Raw genomic sequence first — 6,643 nt, 5'->3', positions numbered from 1 at the left:
ATCTTCCATCCTTGAAAAAGTTGTTATGGTTCAGGAAGTGCGAAAGTGTTATAATTGCAAAATAGGAGCCATAGGAGACTTGGAAATATTTAATGCCTTTGACAAACTCTATGATAATGGTATATTGAAAGATGATTTTTCTATCATAGAGAAGAAAGGTTTAACCAAAGCCCTAGTTTTTCCAATCATATTCAAAATTGAGTGGATACACATAATACTTAGTAGAATCTATGATGGATCTTTCTGGTTAGAGAAAGGACTAGTCAAGATTACCAAGAAGATGGTTCATAGGGTTACATGATTTCCAACCCTAGATCGGCCAAAGACATTGAGAAGTGAAAAGAAGGAACAATTGAGAAGAACACAAGTGCAAAATGGAACAATAGAGGCATGACCATAGATACCATAACTGATCCCCTTCTAGAAATTTCTGAAATGATCATATCACATAAGTTTTATCAATCTAGTAGGTTGAATAGTGTATCCTTCATAGCAGTGGATGTGGCATATAAGCTTGTAAAGAAAGACCACACCTATGACCTTGCAGAGCTCATGTTGCAACAGATTAATGAAAATCTTGGAGCTATTAGAAAGTCCAAGGGAGAAAAATGTAAATTTGGTTCAGTGTTGGTTTGTATGTTCTTCTATGTAATGAAGGAATTCCCTTCATTTGGAAAAGTCAAATGGAGTGAGAATAAAACAATTGTTGATCAAATAAATGATTTCATTGCACAAATGGGAGATAGCTTTGATGATCAAATGTCTATCTATTTTGATGATTTTAAGAATGCAATGAAGAAAAGAATAAGGATACTAGTTTCACTGGTATAAAAGCATGTAAATGACATATGCTTTCTTGTTGATATTGATTATACTTACATTCAAGCAGTCCTTCCAAGAGCAAGATGGCTTAGACCATTGGGATATGAGCTTGATGTTGACCAAGCTTGTGCAGCCATCACAACATTACTTGCAGAGGAAATGGACAAATCTACAAAGGCATTTGGAACATATGACACTGTCAAATCAAGAGTTGTTGCAAAACTCAAGATAGAAACAGTAGTGAAGAAAAAGGACAAGCTAGTGAAGAAGATAAAGAAGAAATTTGGTGTTGAAGAATCAAGTGCAATAGGCAAAGTAGAAGAGATTAGTGAAGGAGAAGAAGAAGGTGAGCCAAAACAAGGGCCACTTGAATTGTCACAAGGCCAAAGTGAAGACAAAGATGAGAGTGCCAAAGAAGACAAGGAAGCACCCATCAAAGGCAGAGTCATCAAAAGGAAGGCAAAGACACCTCCTGCTTCTCAACCTTCACCAAAGAAAGCTGCCAAGCCAACACCCAAGAAGCCAACAACCAAAGCTACAATAAGGGCCTCTACACAAAAGACCAAAGAGGAAGCCACAAAGAAGAAGAAGACAGTAAAAAAAGGCATAGGAAAATCCAAGGAAAAGAAAAGATATGTGGCTCAACCTGATACTGATGAAGAAGATCAGACGGAATAGGTAAGTCATCCTCCTAAGTCTTCAATTGATATATTATGTGAGAAGGTTAGGAATGGAGACTTAAGTGAAATGCAAAAGATTGATTTCAGTAAGTTCAGAAGAGAGGAACAAAATAGCATAGAAGAATCAGTCTATGCATTAATGGCATAGTTCAAGTATACACCTTTTGAACTAGATGGACAATTGCCAAAGGAGTTGTCTAAAATTGTAGAAGATAGATGGCATTTCTGTCTAAAAATGGAGAAGGAGATGAGGGAATCAACCTTAGCAAGCATACTATCTAATTTAACTAAAGAACAAATAACTCAAGCAGTCAAAAGGCATAACACTAGGTTTACACCTAAGTATAGGGCATTCTCTATTCTCCAAAACAAAATGGAAGAAGTTGTACAGAGAACCACAAGAGCTTGGAAAAACTTGTACAAGAAAACTGAAGATGTCCTTGATGAGGAGTACAGAGAAGAAGTTGTTGCTAATCTAGAGGAAAGAAGGAAAAGGAGAGAAGAGAAGATAGAAGTAGAGAAAAAGATTGAAGAAGAGGAAAACAAGGAAGAGAGAGAGGAGGAAAGAAAAGATGAAGACAAGGGTACTGATGAGCAGCAAAGTGTGCAAGACACACAACTTCCACCTCCTAGTCCTCCTCACTCTACTACCACACCTGCAGAATCATAAAGATTAAGGTTTTTGTTGACACCACATGTCAAAACATCAATCTGTTAACTACAGAGGATCTCACTAAGATCCTTGGCCAAACAACTCTACAAGCACAATTGTGTACAAGTCCTATATTGGTCAATGTAGATGATGTCCAAAATTTAGTAGATAAACTCAAAGACGCCAAGGTGTCACCACAAGAACCACCTCAAATCATTCAAACTAATGGGCTTTCATTTCTACCACCTCCTTCACCACCAAGAATAGCCACACAAGCTCATCAGGAGCCGAGTGCAACAATAGAGGAAGTCATAGGTATAACAGTATAGACATCAAGTATACCTCTAGCAGCAGTGACACAAGAAGAAGAAGCCAAGCAAGAAGAAGAGGATAAAGAAGAAACACAAGATAAAGAGGAGTCTGCAATACAAACTTTGGTTGAATTTCCAAAAATAGGAACTCCCACCAAACCCATTCAGAAGCTGAGTAGTGAAATGATGACCTTACATCTCAGTACACCAAGCTCAAGTTCTACAAGGGTAGCCAGGACCATTCATTATGGCATTCCTGAGCTTGATGAAGAAATTAAAATATGCTATTATGATTAAAGCACTCTAAATGAGGAAAAGATGAATGAACTACAGAGTGCATTGGATAAAAGAAGGAGGCAAGAGGTAATGAGGAAAGACCACAAATGCAAGTATGCAATGAATGAAATCAAAGATATATTCCTAGATGCTTTCAGCCTACAACCTCTAGATTCAAGCAAGCCAATCCTTGAGCAAATATCTGATATAGTTGACCAAGTGAATAATGAAGACCCTGATACAAATGCAAAACTCATGGAATGGTTAGATAAGAAGTTTGAAGGCAAAGTCAACTAGAAGATAGCTAATAACATAATTTTGGGACAGGTTGACCTAGCTAAGAAATTGGATAATGTAAAGATTGTATTAGGAAATATCTTTTCCATTTATAGAAAATTGTGTGATTTTTCCAGGTTCGCACAAGAAATAAATCCAAAAATTTTGAACCTTGAGAGCACATTAAAACTCTTTAGCATGCAAATACCCTCAAATCCTTCACAGAGTGAAAAGCAATTTTCTCAAACACTTCACACTTAGAGGGAATTAGCTGCATTATCAATAGAAGAGGCCACTATTAAAGAAAAGCTGATGCAGATACAAGCCTCAATCACTCCTCACTTGGAAATATTACACAAGGAGAAAATGTATGCAGATGCAGATACAAGTCTCAATCACTCCTCACTTGGAAATATTACACAAGTCATTGCATATTGCATTAAATAACTAGGATGCAGTTCTCCAAATACTCCTTGAGGTAAATAAAACATTTTTGGCCAAGCATGGTATTACCATTTAGGACCCTTTGACATCAGTGTCAAAAAGGGGGAGATAATATTCGAAGGGGGAGATAATATTCTAAAGGGAGAGATATATTAAAGGAGAAGATAAGAAGATAACAGGATCAAAAATAGAGAACATTAGGCACAATGGCACAAGACATCAGAATTCATGACATATCAAGGCATAACCAACTTAGGGGGAGTCATAAGGTATATTGTTGTTCACAATATCTTTTTGGTACAATGGCACAAGACATCAGAATTCATGAGATATCAAGGCATAACCAACTCAAGGGGAGTCATAAGGTATATTGTTGTTCACAATATCTTTTTGAAATTTTGAAAAGTGAAGAATGTATACATAAGGTTTAGATCATGAATGATCAATTAAGTATTTTTGACACTCATCTCAAAGGGCGAGATTGTTGATCAAATAAATAAGATTGACAAATGAGTGTCAACACACTTAACCATACATGCCGAATACACGATGGGAGCTGAGCTAGAATTTTTTTATGTGCTGAGTCAGTGAAAGTGCCAAGAAAACTACAGTTTTTGTCAAGCAGAACACATTTCAGTATATGCCGAGCTATACATAATTCAACATGTGTTGAGTAGATCATAAGATAGTTTGTGCCGAGCATTGCAAAGTTAATAGAAGTTGATCGATTCAAGAATTCTATAGGAGTTGAGTAACACAAGAAACACAGTGGATGCTGAGAAATCCAAAAAAGATGGTGCCAAGCATTAGTAATTACCTCATGCGTCGAGCAACATAGGATTAGCATAAGAGTTTGTGCCAATACAAATCAAGATGTAAAATGGTTATTCATGACTCATGACAGGATAAGGAGATAAGATCAAATCATTCCATTTACCTATGTGATCCTCATACAGCCAATTAGAAAATTGGAATTGCATGTAGCCAATGGGTGAATTTCAAGGGTTTGAGTGGGACCATTTTATCCAAGGATGCATAAAGATCCACTAATCTTTATAAGGGAGTCTTGATGCCATTGAACAAGAGAAGTAGAGAAGGAAGGAAAAGCAGAGCCTTTTATTGAGAATGTTGCAGAGCATTGGTGTCAAAGATTTAGTGGAAAGGACAACATTTACACATCTAGTTGATCGAAATAGAACAAGGAACACAATTAGCAGATTAGATCTAGTAGAGATCAAGGAGAAATGAGTAGATCAGTAGCCTGAAGATCAACATTAGAGATTGCATTAGTTTAGGTGTATTATTCTAATACTTTCTCACAATTGTATTAGGAATTTGGAAATCCTATTGAGTTAGGTAGGTTTAATAGCCTTATGTAAATCCTTTAACAAGGTGGCATTCTAAGTTGAACGTTCTTAAGTCCTCTAACAAGGCACACTTCTAACAGGGTGTAGAAATCCTTTATTAGGGTCACATATTAACAGTGTGTTGTAGCCTTTAACAGGACAAGCCTTTAATAGGGAAAACCATCAGAAGTTGTTGAAATCAATTGTTGTAGTAATATTGTGGTATCATCCCCACCCCAGTTTTACCATCTTATTCCTAGAGGGTTTCTGGGTCACCAAAATCTCAAAGTTTTATGTGGTGATGCATTTTTTTTCTCATGATTGTTTAATTTTTATATGCATGCATGTTAATTTCAGTTATATGGGTTCAAATGTTGTTCAAAGGCTAGTACTTCTGGTTCACCCCCCCCCCCCCCTCTTAGAAGATCTCTTCCCATTAAGATATTCCAACAATTGGTATCAGAGCCAAGCTCTCTCAAGAAAAGCCTAACAGCTTGGAGGAAATGATCTAAAGATGGAAGTCTTCAAACTTGGGAAGATCATTGATAACTAGGTGATAGATGTGCATCTTGCTCTACACAAGGTAGAGGAAGCTAGAGAGGAATTGAGAAAATCCTTGAAAAGAAGGAAGGAAATAGCTATAGCCAAAAATGATATTCACTACAAGGAGATTGATGCCACACAAGTATTTGCCAAAGGAGATTCCAAAGAATTTGATGCAGCAATAGCAAAACTGATGGAGAAAAACAAAGCTCAAGCTCTAGGTAAATGAATTTATTGTAGAATTGATAGAATCTATATGAATACCTTATTTTTTAAGTTAAAACATTTTTAAAATGTATCTCCTATTGTTGTAAATCCTGCTAGTATGTCTGATCACTCTCTCATTTATGCTTGCATTGATAATTTGGAGAATGAGAATATTTTCACTTTGAATAAAAAGGTTATTTAAATCTTAATGTCTCCTACTTCAAGAGAATGGCATTGAAAATACCTTTTATATGGTGTCAATGATGACCAATCTTTGTAACATAGATACCTCAACCCAATCTAGGTGGATACTTGGAGGATTTTCCAAATCATGGGGTGTAAGGAAGCCAAGGATAGGAGAAAAAGTGAGAATGAATACCAAAAGAAACTTAATAGAATTGAGAAGGATTTACAAGATAAAGGGAGAGATTTGAATTTAGAGAAAAACCTAATTGATACTAAGATGCCCTTGAGAAAGATTCAGAATATCAAGATTTGGGGCAAAAAGTTAGAGCTAAGGCCAACTAGTTGCAGGATGGTAATAGAGGCTCCAAAAAAAATTTAACCTTATCAAAGCTAAGAAAAAAAAAGAATTCATTGAAGGTATATTTACTAATAAAGACATCTTGAAGGCTTTCTATCAGTTCTATAACAAGAATTTTAGTTTGGAACAAGATTCTAATAGTGTTGATGCTATGAATATTTGTGTTACTCTTATTTCAAAGAAATTTTCTATGGAGCAAGCCAAAAGTATAGATCTCCCTATCAGTGCTCAAGAAATTGGTGACACAATCTCCTCCATGATTGATGATAAATCCCTCGGTGTAGATGGGCTCCCTATTGAATTTTATAAGAAGAACAAAGATCAGATTTCAGAGGAGCTTCTCTTGGTAGCACTTGAGTTTGGTAGTCTTGGTGAAGGCATCAATAAATGAATTATCAAGCTACTTCCAAAAGGTGGTGATAAATCTTAGGTTAAAAATTGGAGACCCCTAACTCTTCTAAATATTTCATATAAGATTATTGCAAAGTTGTTGGCCAGAAGAATTGTTGGGATGCTTAACAATATTTTTTTAATCACCCAAA

The sequence above is a fragment of the Cupressus sempervirens genome, chromosome 5 (assembly GCF_028749045.1).
Source record: "Cupressus sempervirens isolate cs-2001-9-10 chromosome 5, ASM2874904v1, whole genome shotgun sequence".
NCBI lineage: Eukaryota > Viridiplantae > Streptophyta > Pinopsida > Cupressales > Cupressaceae > Cupressus > Cupressus sempervirens.
Note: the sequence above shows the minus strand (reverse complement) of the source record.